Source organism: Suncus etruscus, chromosome 8 (genome assembly GCF_024139225.1).
Source record: "Suncus etruscus isolate mSunEtr1 chromosome 8, mSunEtr1.pri.cur, whole genome shotgun sequence".
NCBI classification, from domain to species: domain Eukaryota; kingdom Metazoa; phylum Chordata; class Mammalia; order Eulipotyphla; family Soricidae; genus Suncus; species Suncus etruscus.
In genome coordinates, this window is record NC_064855.1 from 6953618 (window position 1) to 6970009 (window position 16392).

Here is a 16392-nt window from a genome sequence, read left to right on the forward strand (position 1 = left end):
GCAATCCACTCTGCAGTCTGGGCTAGAAAGCTAACAAGGCAAGCAGGAGGTTATCTAACTTTGGATTTATCATGTTTAAGAAGGCTCTGAATACACTGATTCCTTCAAGGCCCTATTCCTCTGCACTGTAGGCTGGGGGACAGGAGATCGTTAGGGAGCCAGGGTGATGCTTTCATCGGGAGGTGTGGGCTTGATTCCTGATCCTGAAGGCTGTCCCAGCACCTTGGGGAGTGACCCTGAACACTACTAGATTTGGCCAAAACCCACACAGAACACCCTCCCCCTCCATAGATACTTTTGGTCCTGGGTACACTGAATCCTATACACAAACAGAGATGTTAACAGAGATTCCTGAAATGACATCATAGTCCAAACTGAAGGGGTTTGTTAATCTTGGTTCCAAATTCCAATTCCGCACACTCTGTTTGGGGCAAGTGTCCTATCCTCTTGGTGCTTCAATATTCCTATCGGTCAAATGGGGGAGATGGTCCCCTGCTATGTTAAGGCTTTGAGAGCATTAAGATGATCATGTTGTGTGCTCAGCAGGGTTCCTGAATGTGGTAAGTGTTTACTCAATTACCATTACATTAACATGGCCATTAATAATCGAAGTCAATGATGCCAACAAATTACTTTTACTATGACTTTACAAAAGCTGCCTTTATCAGAACATTGCTGTTTTCTTTCCCAAATGATCAGGGGTAACTTAACTTAGGAGGGCTGACATAAAACTGCCTGAAAATTCAGTTGGCACTGTCCTAATTGTTCAGAATACTGGGGTATACTGCCAAGATATGTATGTTTTTTTAAATATATTTTTTATTTAAGTAACATGATCATAATTGGGTTACAGTCATAACCAGAACACCCCCCCCCCTTCACCAATGTAACATTACACCCTCCCCCTTCCCATTCCCTGCCTGTATTCAAGACAGGCATTCTACTACAGTTATTTGTTTTTAAGTTCAGTAAGTTGTATTTTTTTCCTTAAAGGATAAGAGTAAAAAAAATATAGTAAAGGTGTGATAGTGGCAATCGCCATTGTTTGCATAGGTCCAGAAAAATGGAGAAAATGGAAAAGAAAATCCTTGACCTGATTACAAAAAGGCCTCACCACAGAAGTTTATTGGCATAAGACCGACTCTGGGTTCCAGGCGTGGCATACCAGTCCATCCAATTCGAGTCATTCTCAAGGTCCTGGTGAAACTTTTTCACACTTTAGCTATTTTTTTTTGTTTGTTTGTTTTTGGGCCACACCCGGCGGTGCTCAGGGGTTACTCCTGGCTGTCTGCTCAGAAATAACTCCTGGCAGGCACAGGGGACTATATGAGACACCAGGATTCGAACCAACCACCTTTGGTCCTGGATCGCCTGCTTGCAAGGCAAATGCCACTGTGCTATCTCTCTGGGCCACACACTTTAGCTATTGTTGGTATCAGATTCTTATATTTAAAGACTCTGGATTCTGTGCATTTCTTTCATCGATGTCAGGCTGATGTGGAGCATCCTCTAGTTTCAGCATACCATTAAATGTGGAGCGATCTGACCTGCATGCAGACTGTTGCTGAGTCGTCTGGGTGTTGGGAGCAGTCTTTGGAGTAAGTCAATGCCAAAGCAGTGGTAGGTCTTCCCTGGTAGAGGCTGGATCCTGGTAATGTTATAGACAATTGTGGTTGTTTCCATAGATGGTATCCATTGTTCAGGTGTGTGTGGCGATGCCCATTCTTCTGAGGTCTAAGCCAAATCATTATGCCAATGTTCAGGGTAAAAGGCCTAATTACATTACCAAATTTGTGTTCCCATCTCTATTAGATAAGAACTTGTTTGAATATGTATTATTTTCCCATTTTAATGTGCCTATGCAAAAGAGAAGCAATGCCACAAGATATTGTAGGTGCATCTGGGGGCCAACAAATAAAGTCCAACATTCCCCATAACTTGGTTCAAACTTGAAATCTATAGAGATACTCTTCTACCAGTATTGCTTATAAAACAGATCTCAAAGGGGGAAAATCAAACAATCAAATAACAAATCCAGTAGGCAAAATTGTCACTATATGAGGATTTTGAAAAGAGTTATAGATGTTAAGGGAATACATCTGAGATATACAAAGGAGATACACGTGACCATTTTATGTTTTAAAAATAGTCAAGAGGGAGGAGGGTGTTTTCGAGACACCATTTTGGTCTGTGATTTGGACAAGCGAAGAGAGCATGGAGCCATGTCCTCCCGTTGTTGCCTGCTGAAGCTTCTGACTCCCGGAGAGGCGTTTGCTTCCTAATTGCTGAAAGTTGAAAGTTCACCAGTCCCCTCCCAGCCCCTTGCAGGAGCAAGGAAGCCTGGGGTCTCTTTTAAATTGCACCTCACCGGAACCCACTTGCTGGGATCCTGAGCAGTTGCAAGACATGTATGTAAAAGTAGCTGGGAAATAGTAACTACTTTAATCATTATCATCATCATCTTCTTCTTCTTCTTCTTCTTCTTCTTCTTCTTCTTCTTCTTCTTCTTCTTCTTCTTCTTCTTCTTCTTCTTCTTCTTCTTCTTCTCCTTCTCCTCCTTCTCCTCTCTCTCTTCTTCTTCTTCTTCTTCTTCTTCTTCTTCTTCTTCTTCTTCTTCTTCTTCTTCTTCTCCTTCTCCTCCTCCTCTCTTCTTCTCCTCCTTCTCCTCCTCCTCTCTTCTTCTTCTTCTTCTTCTTCTTCTTCTTCTTCTTCTTCTTCTTCTTCTTCTTCTTCTTCTTCTTCTTCTTCTTCTTCTTCTTCTTCTTCTTCTCTTCTCCTCCTCCTCCTCTTCTTTTCTTCTCTTTCTCCTCTTCCACCTCTTCCTTCTTCTCTTTCTTTTTTTCCTCTTTCTCTTCCTCCTCCTCCTTCTCTTCCTCCGTCTTCTCTTCCTCCTCCTCCACTTTTCCTTCTTCACCACACTGGTAATCCTCAGGGGTTTCTCCTGGTTCTGTGCTCAGAGGTCATTCCTGTAGCACTTAGGGGATCATATGAGATGTTGGGAATCAAACTTGAACTTGAGTCACCTGCAATCAAGGCTAATGCCCTTCCTGCTGTGCTATTGCTCTGGCCTCATTGTTTTAATTTTTTAATGAAAAACATGCTAAAATATTTCATTGATAGTTATTCTGAATTTTATCTTTTTTTTTTTTGGGCCACACCCGTTTAACGCTCAGGGGTTACTCCTGGCTATATACTCAGAAGTAGCTCCTGGCTTGGGGGGACCATATGGGACGCCGGGGGATCGAACCGCGGTCCATCCAACGCTAGCGCTTGCAAGGCAGACACCTTACCTCTAGCGCCACCTTCCCGGCCCCTGAATTTTATCTTAAACATATCATGGAAGCTATTGGATACAAAACAGCCATCTCTTTGAAAGCAAGAAATTCTCAAAATAGTATACCTGAAAAGAAAGGTTTATTTATTTATTTATTTATTTATTTATTTATTTATTTATTTATTTATTTTTGGTTTTTTGGGCCACACCCAGTGACGCTCAGGGGTTACTTCTGGCTATGCACTCAGAAGTTGCTCCTGGCTTGGGGGACCATATGGAATGCCGGGGGATCGAACCTCGGTCCATCCTAGGCTAGCGCAGGCAAGGCAGGCACCTTACCTCTAGCGCCACCGCCCGGCCCCAGGTTTATTTATTTATTTATTTATTTATTTATTTATTTATTTTTATTTTATTTTATTTTTTGGTTTTTGGGTTATACCCTGCGGTGTTTAGGGGTTATCCTGGTTCTGTGCTCAGGAATTGCTGGCAGGCTCCGGGGACCATATGGGATGCTGGGATTCGAACCACCATCTGTCCTGGGTCTGCTGTGAGCAAGGCAAATGCTCTACCACTGTGCTATATCTCTGGCCCCGAAAAGAAACATTTAAAGATATTTTAAGATTATTTTGTCATAATATGTAAAGCTTTCAGGGAGAAAGGGTAAGTTTGGGTCTTCACGTATTTGAGGCACATCTTTACCACTGAGCTTCATCCCTAGGACCTTAATATTACTCTAGAAATTATGATCTATAACAATAAAACATGGACTCATATAATTAGAAGGCTTACACACAGTCCTGCCTTCCAAATATGTGAAATGTTGAGCCTGAATGCACTATAACTTAAATGATTCCTTTTTTCACATTTAACATTTTCTTTGGAAAAGTGTTTGAGGGGACAGCATAGCCATAGAATATAGTATAGTGATAAGGCACTTGTTGCCTGCGGCTGACTCTGGTTTGATCCCTGGCACTACTGATGGTTGCCCAGCACAGCTAGGAGAGATCTCTGAGCACAGCTGGGTGTGTTCTTCCCCCCAAAGCAAAGTATGTTTGATCGATATTTATTTAGATGTGTAGGCTGGAAGATAGTTACAGCAGTTGCCCAAGAAGAAATCAGAATAAATGTCAGTAAAAGCTCCATGTAGGAGAAACACTAGCAGATATCTCTGGGGCAGTCTACCTATGATAGTTTTCTGAATTATGTCAAAGGGATAAAAATTGAGTTCTGTCTTCTAATTCCTGTGTAATTTTTATTTTCTTTTGGCCACACCCGGTGATGCTCAGGGGTTACTCTCGTCTATGCACTCAGAAATTGCTCCTGGCTTGAGGGGACTATATGGGAAGGCCGGGGATCGAACTATGGTCCGTCCTAAGATAGTGCATGCAAGGCAGTTTACCTTACTGCTTGCGCCACCACTCCAGCCCCAATTCCTGTGTAATTTCTAACTTGTCATAAAAACAAATCGGAAAGTGAGGTGTTTTATGCAAGAGGGCTGATTTCATTTTCATCTTCATTACTCTTGATTCTCATCTTTTGGCTCTTGATTCATATGAATTAAAGAAATTCTTAGCTTCCCAGACAGGTACATCTTTCAAGTCTTTTCCTGTAATACTCTGAGACTATTTCAAGGACTTTGATGCAGTTTTTGCCTTCCTTCCCAATCCACTTGGAAGAAAGCCATTTTCAAAATAAAACTCACTTCAGGTAAAATTCATTTTGGAAAGCAACTTAAATCTTCCATTGGGATAGATGAATTCGACTCTTAGAACTGTAGTATCTATTTGCTAAGCCTGTTGGCTTAAGTAGTTTGTTGTGTTTTCTTTATTCTTTTCTTTTTTTTCTCAAGCCAAGGGAGAAAGCAATGTAACTTCTCAATTCTGGTATACTAGTTTTCCTTTAAGGCTTTCCCTTATAAAAATCTCAATTGAGCTACTTAAGCTTTTATTTTTTAAATAATTGGTGTGTTAAATATCTTGTATATAGAAATTACACATCAAAAGAAATATAATGTTTGTATTTGATATGTTCAAATTTGAGAAATGAATTTCAATGTGTGACCACCCCATGAGAGGATCTTCTATTATTTACCATTTACTTATCCATAAAACACATGCTTAGACTATAATCCCCCCCTTTTTTGGGGGGGGTCACACCCAGCAGCGCTCAGGGGTTACTTCTGGCTCTATGCTCAGAAATCACTCCTGGCAGGTTCGGGGACCATATGGGATGCCGGGGTTTGAACCACCATCCTTTTGCATGCAAGGCAAACACCCTACCTCATGCTATCTCTATGGCCCCTCCCCTTGTTCTTTTAATGTTTAGTTTTAATTCTGATTTTCTTCTGCTCTATACTTATCATTACCTTTTTTGGGGAGGTCTCTTTTAATTGTTTTATGTGACTTTACTTTTTATTGGGTGGCCCATCTGGTGATGCTCAGGGGATCCTTTAGGGTTCAGGGAATCAAACCCAGTAGGCTGCACACAAGGCAAGTACACCACTTGCTGTACTATCACTCTGCTCCTCTGGCCTTGGTTTTGGATAATTATTTTAGAATTAAACTTTACCAAAGTATAGGGGTACATAGGTACCACTGTTAGGCCCTGGTAAGTCCAGCTGGGGAACCACAGGACCTGGGCCATCAGGATGGCACGTAGAGGGGTATGACCCTCACAGAGCACTTCTCTCTAGCCTGGCTGATGGCTAGGGAATGGCCTATGGAGCTCAGAGCTGCCCACCATGTGGGCCCAGCATGTCTGGAGCTCTGAGCTGAATGGAAGTGTGCTATACTTAGTGCCCAATTGAGCCCTCAGCCCCTCTTCCTTTCTGCTCCTGGGGATGCTTCTCTTTGTCAAGAGATAAGCATCCTCCAGTCAGCGATTCGCAGAAAGCAAAGCACTCACTGGATTTCACAGGGCCTGTGGCAGGTGAACTGCTCTCTGCTTTACCTGCTTTGGGGGGCAGGCACAGCCCCATCTAAGAGGGGAGCTCATTCATAATGACCAGTTAGTTCTCTCAGCAGACAAAATCCCACCTGTCTCTTCATTTCACCTTTATTTACCTCTGCCTCTCCTGACTCTGAAGGGCTCTATTGTCGGTCAGCATGTTTGACTCCCATAGGTCTATTCTTAGATCATTATCTGGAAGAGAGTCAGCAGGCGAGTCAGCATGTCTTGCTAGGGGTGAACTGTGACCAACCTCCTGGTGTGCTCTGGGCTCTTTTCACCAGACAAACCTCCCACTGTACGTGTGCTCCCTTTATTGACCAATCTCATGTCCCCTCAGTGGCCAACCTCTCAGTATTTTCTGGGGTTCCCTCACCAGTGAATGAGTGACCAGGTGCTGTCCTGAAGGCTTCTTGCCTGGACCGTTCCCAGCACTGTTGGTTCCATTCATTCCTGTGAGGAACAGATATCACAGGACAAGCAGAGGGAAGAGAAAAAATGCATGGGGAAGAACACCTGTGAAGGAGGACCTGGCAGAGGCAAGGTCACTAGGGAAGGCCATCTCCTGATAAATGGCAGGAACAGGGCACCACTCTGTAAAGGTGAAAGACCATGAGAGTGTCCTCTGGTACAGACCTTTCTTGACAGGGAGCTGTTTGACTGCCACATCTACTTCCCTACCTGCTCTGCCATAGACCAGGACTCACTCTCTGCAAAGGTTTATGGCTCAGCCCTATTCAGTCCCACTGATTGGTTTATGCATTTCTCCCTTCACCTAGGAGGGATTTCTTGTAGTTTGCAACTGTGAGCAAAAGGAATGACAAGAAAACAGAGATTTTTTTTTAATCTTTTGTTTTGTTTTGTTTTGTTTTTGGGTCACACCTGGCATCGCTCAGTTGTTACTCCTGGCTCTACACTCAAAAATCGCTCCCGGCAGGCTGGGAGGGGGGGCATATAGAATGCTGGGATTCGAACCACCGTCCTCCTGCATGCAAGGCATTCTCCCTACCTCTATGCCATCTCTCCAGCCCCATTGTTTTCATCTTTTATGTTTTCATCTTTTATGTTTGTATGAAATATTGAACGAATGATAACTATTATGAAAGAACTGCAGGTCTGGAAACTGTGAATGTAAGTGTAGACAAGGTGGGAGCAGGAATCATCCCGAGTTTGTGGAAGCAGCGTTAGTGCCCTCAGGCCACACATTTGCCCCTACTCTAAGTAGAGCAAGAAAGCTGAGCAGAATGAGGAACAAGAGAAAATTCTTCAGGCCTTCGAGGCACTTACCTATCCTGTGAAGCTTTTCCAGGACCCCCCTCAGGACTCTGTTAACATTTCCAACAGCAGTTGATAGCTCTCAGCTGAGTCACTCTCCAGGCATTCTCTTGGCCTCCTGATTCAGGGTCACACATGCCCTGAGAGAGTCCTTGGATAAAGACCAGGCCCCTCTGGCTCAAGGAGGTGCAGTTATCAAAGGTCATGACTAGACACCACTGAGGGATTGTGCAAAGAAGCTAACAATGATCCAATTAAAGATATCATTGATGAATCTTTAAAGAATTAGTATGCAAGCTTTTCCTAAGGAAAAATGCATAAAATACCAGAGCCAGAGAGACAGTTCAAGTGGGCGAGCACAGGCTTTGCATGCAGGAAGCTTGGTGTAATCCTTAGCATTGCATGGTCCCCAAACACCACTGCATCTGACCCTTAACCACTACCTGGAGTGGTCCCCTCAAAGCCCCAGTCAAACCATAAAAAAAAAAAAACAGAAGATATTTAAAAAGATTTAAATACATGGAAAGGTATTTTTTACAAGGAGAGACATATTATTTCTCCTTCCAGAATGAATTATATCAAGACTGTAATCTCTGGGTCATTATATATATATTAAAAATTACAAATATATATTAGAGAAACAAAACAGTGTAGGTAAAATAAAAAGGATAAAGAGTAATTAATCCCTAATTGTTTTTTTAGGAGGGCACTCCCAAGGGTATCAATATCACACCTTGCAGGGTTCTGGAGACTGTCTGTGGTGCCAGGAGTTGAATCCCAGTTGGCCAAGTGCAATGTAAGCACCTGCATCCACTGTACTCCCTCTTTAGCCTGAGACCACTGATTTTTAAACTGGACGGGTGGCTATCTTATTGCTTGTAGCCAGTCATATATCTTATTTTATTCTGCTGTATTGAGACTTGGACTCAGGGCTCTGTGATAAGTATGGAGGTTTACCAGTTGAGTATAATTCTGTCCTCATAACCAGCATTTAGAAATAGAAATAGAGCTATAAGGCCGGAGAGGTGGTACAGGGGGTAAGGCACATCATACCTTGAATGCACCTGACCCTAGTTTGGTCTCTACCAGCATATAATCCTGGAGTATTTGGGGGGCAGCCTTGGAGGTCTCTGGGTATCACTGCATCCTCAGGATCTGATGCTGAACCTTTGCCATACAAAGGTGGGAACTGATGGATAGGACCCCACTCCCCAGCCTTCTGAGCTTGGGCGTCTTCTTCATGCCAAAATATAAAATGATTCTTAAAAAATATTTTATTGATTGATTGGTTTTTGGGCCACATTCGGGAGCGCTCAGGGGTTACTCCTGGCTCTGAACTCTGAAATTGCCCTTGGCAGACTGGGCACCCATATGAAATGCTGGGAATTGAATCTGCTCCCTCCTGGGTCTGCTGCATGTAAGGCAAATGCCCTACTGCTGAGCACTCTTTCCAGCCCCGATTTATTTTTAAAGATAACAGTTGAGGAACAAGAGAAAGAGTACAAGGAGTTAGTAATTTACCTCACATATGTCCAACTTAGGTTCCATGCTTGGTATTCCATATGGTTTCCTGAGCACCACCAGGAGTAATTCCTGAGTGCAAAGTCAAGACCACTGCTGGGTATGACTCCCCCAAACAAAACCAAAACCAAAAAACCCAACAACTACCCGAACCCAAACAAAACATTACAGTTGACATATGCCATCCAGAGTTTCATGCATGATATGTGAGTTGACATGCGTACATGGCACTTGAGATACTCCTGTAGCACACCCATTGATGCTCAGGGCTATTCCTGGGCCTCTCTCTGCTCAGGGCCCCAGGATGTTTTCTTTTTTTCTTTTTGCAGGGAAGGAGACCCACACCTATTAATGTTCAGGAATTCCTCCTGGAGGCCGAAGGGTCAGGCCCTCCCTGTTGCACTCTCACTCTGGCCCAGTCAGCATTTTTTATTTTAATAATTTTTATTGTGACCAATGTGAATTACATGTCTTTCACAGTTCTATTTAAGGTACATATACAGTGACACATATAGGGCCATTCCCAAAACTAGTGTTTTTCTCCCTCTGTTTCTGTTCCCAGCATGCATCCCATACCTCTCCCCCTTTGCCCCCTGAACTAGTGTAACTGGTCCCCTTTGTTATATAACTTATTGTACATCTTGATTCTGTTGTCATTGACTTTGGGTTTGGTATTTAGGTCTGATATTATTATTTATTTTTTGAATTCCATGCTGTTTTTTTTAAAATAATTTTTACTGTGATCAAAGTGAATTACAGGTCTTTCACAGTAATATTTAAGGTACAAAGTGACAAAGTATTAGGGCCATACCCACCACCAGTGTTGTCCTCCCTCCACCCCTGTTCCCAGCATGAATCCCATACCTCCCCCCTTTGCCCCATGGACTATTAGTGTATAACAGGTCTCCTTTGTGTATAGCTTGTTGTAGATTGAGTATCGATTCTGGTGTCGTTGACTTTGGGTTTGGTGCTTATTATTTTTTTTTAAGTGTAAACTATAGGATCAGACAGTGACAGTCACTATTCTAGAACCACTGGAGGGCAGTATACCACACTCATTTTTTTTTCCTTTTTAGATCAAAACTAAGAACTGAATCCAAAGGGAACTGACTATCAACCATCTTTACAGTGGATGACAGGCTCCATTCTATTACTGGACTTACCAAGGGTTTACTAGGAAGCTTACACAGAATTGGGGACATAGCGATGAATAAGAAGACACTGGCTAGTCAGGCCATATAGTCTGATAGTCTAAACTGCGTTGTCTCAGCCTCTCTCAGCCTCATGTCCTATTTCTCCAACTCACCATCAGATCCATGGCTATGTTGAGGCCCCTGTAGTTGCTTTGAACCTGTGTTCTTACTTCCTGGACTATCATTTATTCTTCTCTGTGCCTAATGAACCCCAATGTTCACCTGAAGCACCAAGATCCTGACTTTCTGGGCAAAGTGCCAATGTGTGCTCTTTGCAGTCTGCTCCATGGTGGCTGAGAGTCATTGCATCAGAGCTGAGGAGTCTGTCCTTTCTTTGAGAAACAGCTCTGGGCAGAAGATGCACCATTGTGCATTTTCTTTCATCCAATTGGGGGACTACCTGACACACAGTACTTAAAACTGTGCCCGTGGGCTGGAGTGATAGTACAGTGGGGATGTATTCACCTTGCACATGACTGACCAAGGTTTAATTTCTAGCATTCCTTATGGTCTCCTAAGCCTGCCAGGAGTGATTCATGAGCACAAAGCTAGGAGTAACCAACCCCCCAAGTACCACTGGGTGTGACTCCAAACCCAAACCAAACCAAAATGTGGCTGATGTGGAATATGGAATAAATAAGGACATGAAAGTGCAGTGAGTGGATGCTCCCATGACATCATATTCAATGGAATCTCTCCACCATATTGCCACACTTCCCTCTGTTGGTAAATACTGTGGACCTGCAATTGTCTAGCCTCAAAGCGAGCCCCTGAAATGCTCCTGCTTTTGACTCACTGGATCTGCAGACATGAGAGGGAAATGGAACTTCAAGAGGTCATCTAAGTTTTGGCACTTTTTTCTCTAGGACACTTTGGGGGAAGTATAAAGGATTCTTGTCACTTTGATTAGTCTCACCTTTAGTCTGAGGAGGGGTTGTGATCTAAAGAAACTTTTGTGGGGTGACTTTGTGGACCCCAAGATTCTCCCAAGGAATTTCATGCCCACAAAGTCCTTACCTTTGTAGTTCCTACAGATGCCTCATTATCAGGGACCTGGATGCTTTTCTACTATTATGAGGGAGAGGAAGCTTTTTGTCTTCAAGGAACATTTGGCTCGATTGGTATTCTAAGAGTGAACCTGGGAAACTGATACTGAAAGAACTGGAAGCCAAGTGCTGGAACACTTGAGAAGGAATCCTGCAAAGCGCAAGAGTGCTTCTCTCGGGCCTGGAGAGATAGCACAGCTGCGTTTGCCTTGCAAGCAGCCAATCCAAAACCAAAGGTGGTTGGTTCAAATCCCGGTGTCCCATATGGTCCCCCGTGCCTGCCAGGAGCTATTTCTGAGCAGACAGCCAGGAGTCACCCCTGAGCACTGCCGGGTGTGGCCCAAAAAACCAAAAAAAAAAAAAAAAAAAAAAGAAAAAAAAAAGAAAAAAAGAGTGCTTCTCTCCCTCCCTCCCTCTTGTTCCCTCTTTCGCTTGACCTGCTCTCCCCAGAGATCTCAGCTATGTAAATTAACAAAACACTTCACACCCTCTTGGTACAGGTGAGGCAACATCAGTCTGTACATTGGAATCCAATTTTGAGTAGAGACTCATTTTTTGCTTCTTAAAAAAGTGGGTCACACCTACTTTGCTCTTCTTGGGAGAATCCTATTAGGATGGAAGTGAGGCTTTCTTAACAGAGTTCCAAACAGCAAAGTTCATTCCTCACATCCAAGTCTTGGCTGAGTGGTGACTCTGCTCTCTGACACGAAGACCCATGCTATTTCTGGCTTGCTTCTCTACCGTGGTGATGGGCGACTTCTGTCCCGAGTGATGATACATCTAGAGTCTGCATTGAAGCCACCAGGGAGAAAGGAGCAGTGAGAGGGAAAAGGAAAGAGGGGCAGTGCCCAATAGTCATATCGCCTTTACTAGCTGCCACTATCCTTGTGGACAGGGATCTGTGAAAGAGATTTTAGTCCGAAGCAAAACAAGGACAGGGAATATGAGATGATTAGTCATTAGACCTTGCTTTTGTATCTCTCTAGTAGGAAGAATAACGCCCCACACATCCCCAATGAGGCGCCTGGGCCCAACATAATTGAAAAGGAGCCTTAACAGTGGGCGAGATTGGAGCCAGGGATATAGCTCGCCAGGCCTGGTAGGTGCTCTGTATGCAGGAGCCCAGGGTTTGATCTCTGGCATCTCATGGTCGCCAAGCATCACTGGGTATGATCCCCCAAAAGAGCAAAAATAAAAGAGTGGAGGTCAAAGTGATGTTTTATGAGGATTTGATCTACAACTATCACTGCGACTCAGACCAGAAGAAAGAAGCCATGAGCCACAGAATGTAGCTGGCTCATACCAGCCAGGGAAAGCGGAAAAGCAGCTTTGCTCTGTGTCTCAACACATTTTGGCTTAATTTCTATTTTTTGGGAGGGGGTCACACCTGGCAGCGCTCAGGGGCCACTCCTGGCTCTGTGCTCAGAAATCGCTCCTGGCCTGCACGGAGAACCATATGGGATGCTGGGATTCGAACCACCATCCACCCTGGATCAGCTGCGCACAAGGCAAATGCCCTACCGCTGTGCTATCTCTTCGGTCCCTTAATATCTATAATTTTATCATTTCGATTTTTTGTCTAAATCTTCCCTTAGAATTTTAAAAAATTGAGTACTCCTGAGATGAAATCGATATAAAAGGCTTTCATCTGGCCATTTTACTAGTGCTCTAAAATGCGACTATGACAGCTTATTGGTGTCTCAAGTGAGAAATTCTGCTGAAATCAAGATAAGACCATGATATAGAAATCATTGAGGGAAAATTAAAAAAATGTATATGATAATTTTATGAAAAATGAAAATCCTGCAGTATGCAAAGGCTATTCCTAACACTGTGCTCAAAAGTGGCTCCTAGTAGTGCTGGGGGGACCTTATGTGGGGCTGGGAGGTCAGAAGCAAGGTCAGCAAGGCAAGTACCATAGTCATCTACTATCTCTCCAGCTCCCATTAGCTTCTGTAAAAAGCCACTTTATAATAGAAATCTGGTTCTCCTAGGAGAGATGCCTATTAAGGAAAAAAAAAATACTGGATAGAAGTGGTGAGAGTGGGCATCCTTGTCTTGTGCCAGATCTTATAGGAAAGGCTTTTAGTTTATCCCATGAGTATACTATTTGCCATGGGCTTGTGGCAAATGGCCTTGACTATATTGAGAAAAGTTTTTTCCAAATTCACATCTTGTTGAGAGTTTTTATCATGAAAGGGTGTCGGACTTTGTCACATGCTTTCTTTGCATCTATTGATAAGGCGGTATGATTTCTATTTTTCCTTTTGTTGATATAATGTATCACATTGACTTGTATATGTTGAATCATCTTTGCATCTCTAGAATGAATCCTACTTGGTCATTCTTGATGAGCCATTGAATTCTATTTGCTAGGATTTTGTTGAGGAACTTTGTATCTGTATTCATCAAGAATATTGACCATAGGGCCAGAGTGGTGGCGCAGCTGTAGGGTGTTTGCCTTGCAGGCAGCAGACCTAAGACGGATGGCAGTTCGATCCCCAGCATCCCATATGGTCCCCAAACTGGGAGCGATTTCTGAATGCATAGCCAGGAGTAATTCCTGAGCATCACCGGATGTGGCCCAAAAACAAAAACAAAAAACAAAAAGAATATTGGCCTGTAGCCCTTTTTTTGGTGGCATCTCTGTTCTGCTTTTGTTATCAGGGTGATGTTAGCTTCCCAGATACTTTATGGGAGTGTTTTTGTTTCTTCAATTTCCTGGAAGAGCTTGAAAAAGATCGGCAGTATGTCCTTTTTAAAGGTTTGAAAGAATTCATTAATGAATCTCTCTGGGCTTGGGGTTTTGTTTTTGGGAAGCCTTTTTTTTTTTTTGTTGTTTGTTTTTGGTTTTGGTTTTTGGGCCACACCCGGCGATGCTCAGGGGTTACTCCTGGCTGTCTGCTCAGAAATAGCTCCTGGCAGGCACGGGGGACCATATGGGACACCGGGATTCGAACCAACCACCTTTGGTCCTGGATCGGCTGTTTGCAAGGCAAATCTCTCCGAGCCTTTGGGAAGCCTTTTGATTAGCATTTCAATTTCTCCAATAGTGATAGATCTGTTCAGATATTCCAGATCATCTTGGTTCAACTTTGGGAGGATATGAGACCAAGAATTTATCCATTTCTTCCAGGTTCTCTTGTTTTGTGGCATAAAGTTTCTCAAAATAATCTATTACTTTGAGTAATTACCCTTTGAATTAAAATTCAATTACCAATTCAAAGTAAAGCTGCTTAATGCCCTTTCGCTGGGCCACCGCTCTGGCCCCAAGGTCAATATTCTCAATGAACTCAGATGCAAAGATCCTCAACAAAATCCTAGCAAATAGAATTCAATGGCTCATCAAGAATAACCAAGTAGGACTTATTCTAGAGATGCAAGGATGATTTAACAAATACAAGTCAACAATGTGGTACACCATATCAACAAAAGGAAAAGTAAAAATATCGCCATATCAATAGATGCAAAGAAAGCATTTGACAAAGTCCAATACTCATTCATGATAAAAACTCTCAACAAGATGTGAATGGAGGGCCCGGAGAGATAGCACAGCAGCGCTTGCCTTGCAAGCAGCTGATCCAGGACCAAAGGTGGTTGGTTCGAATCCCGGTGTCCCATATGGTGTGTCGTGTGTCCCCCCTCCCCCCCCCCCCCCCCCCCCCCGTGCCTGCCAGGAGCTATTTCTGAGCAGACAGCCAGGAGTAACCCCTGAGCAACCGCCAGGTGTGGCCCAAAAACAAACAAAAAAAAAGATGTGAATGGAAAGAACTTTTCTCAATATAGTCAAGGCCACTTACCACAAGCCTAGTGGCAAAATATTATACTCATGGGGAAACTAAAAGGCCTTCCCTCTAAGTCTTTCTGCAGTATCTGTAGTAACCTCCCTTTCAGCTTCAATTTGGTTTATTTTCTTTCTTTGTGAGACTTGCCTAGTGGTTTATCGATCTTAATTATTTTTTCAAAATACCAACTCTTGGTTTCTTTGATCTTTTGGATTGCTATTGTGGCTTCTAGGTCATTAATTTATGCCCTGAAGTTTTGTTATTTCCTTCTGTCTATTTTTGGTTCATTTTGTTGATCATTTTCCAATTTTTTTAATGTTTTGGTTTTTTGGGCCACACCCAGCACCACACAGAGGTTACTCCTGTCTCTGTGCTCAGAAATCACTCTTGGCAGGCTCGGGGGACCATATGGGATACAAGGAATCAAACCTGGGTCTGTCCTGGGTCTGCTGCATGCAAGGCAAATGCTCTATTATGGTGCTATCTCTCCAGCCCCTCATTTCCCAATTTTTTTTTTTTTTGGGTCACACCCGGCAGCACTCCAGTTACTCCTGGCTCTATGGTCAGAAATTATTCCTGGCAGACTCGAAGGACCAGATGGGATGCCGGGATTTGAACCACCGTCCTTCTGCATGCAAGGCAAATGTCCTGTCTCCATGCTATCTCTCTGGCTCCACAAAATGTGATCTTTCCTTTTTATCTTTTTTTGGGTCACACTCGGCAGCGCTCGGGTTACTCCTGGCTCTATGCTCAGAAATCGCTCCTGGCAGGCTCAGGGGACCAGATGGGATGCTGAGATTTGAACCACTATCGTCATGCATGCAAGGCAAACACTCTACCTCCATGCTATCTCTCAGGCCCTCATTTTTCAGTTTTTTGAAGCCGTGCCATTAAGTTATTTATGTAGGCTCTTTTTCCTTATGAGTGCTTGCAAAGCTATACATTTTCCTCTTAATACCACTTTTGCTGCATCTCATAAATCCTGATAATTTGTCTTCATTCTCATTTGTTTCCAGCAATCTTTTGATTTCCTCTGACTGTTCAGTAGTGAGCTGCTTAATTTTGTTAAAAGTTTTTTTCTGGGCCCGGAGAGATAGCACAGCGGCGTTTGCCTTGCAAGCAGCCGATCCAGGACCAAAGGTGGTTGGTTCGAATCCCGGTGTCCCATATGGTCCCCCCGTGCCTGCCAGGAGCTATTTCTGAGCAGACAGCCAGGAGTAACCCCTGAGCACTGCCGGGTGTGACCCAAAAACCAAAAAAAAAAAAAATGTTTTTCTCTGTGTTTGTTTACTTCTATTTATAATTCACTTCTAATTTCAGTGCATGATGATCTAAAAAGATAGCTGATACAT

The 16392-nt window shown here is 43.3% G+C and overlaps 1 protein-coding gene across 2 annotated transcripts in view; it reads left to right on the forward strand.

The window, feature by feature from the left end:
* TMEM123 (transmembrane protein 123) overlaps positions 1-16392 on the forward strand; it is a 639759-nt gene that overhangs the window by 255107 nt on the left and 368260 nt on the right. The window lies entirely within an intron of this gene.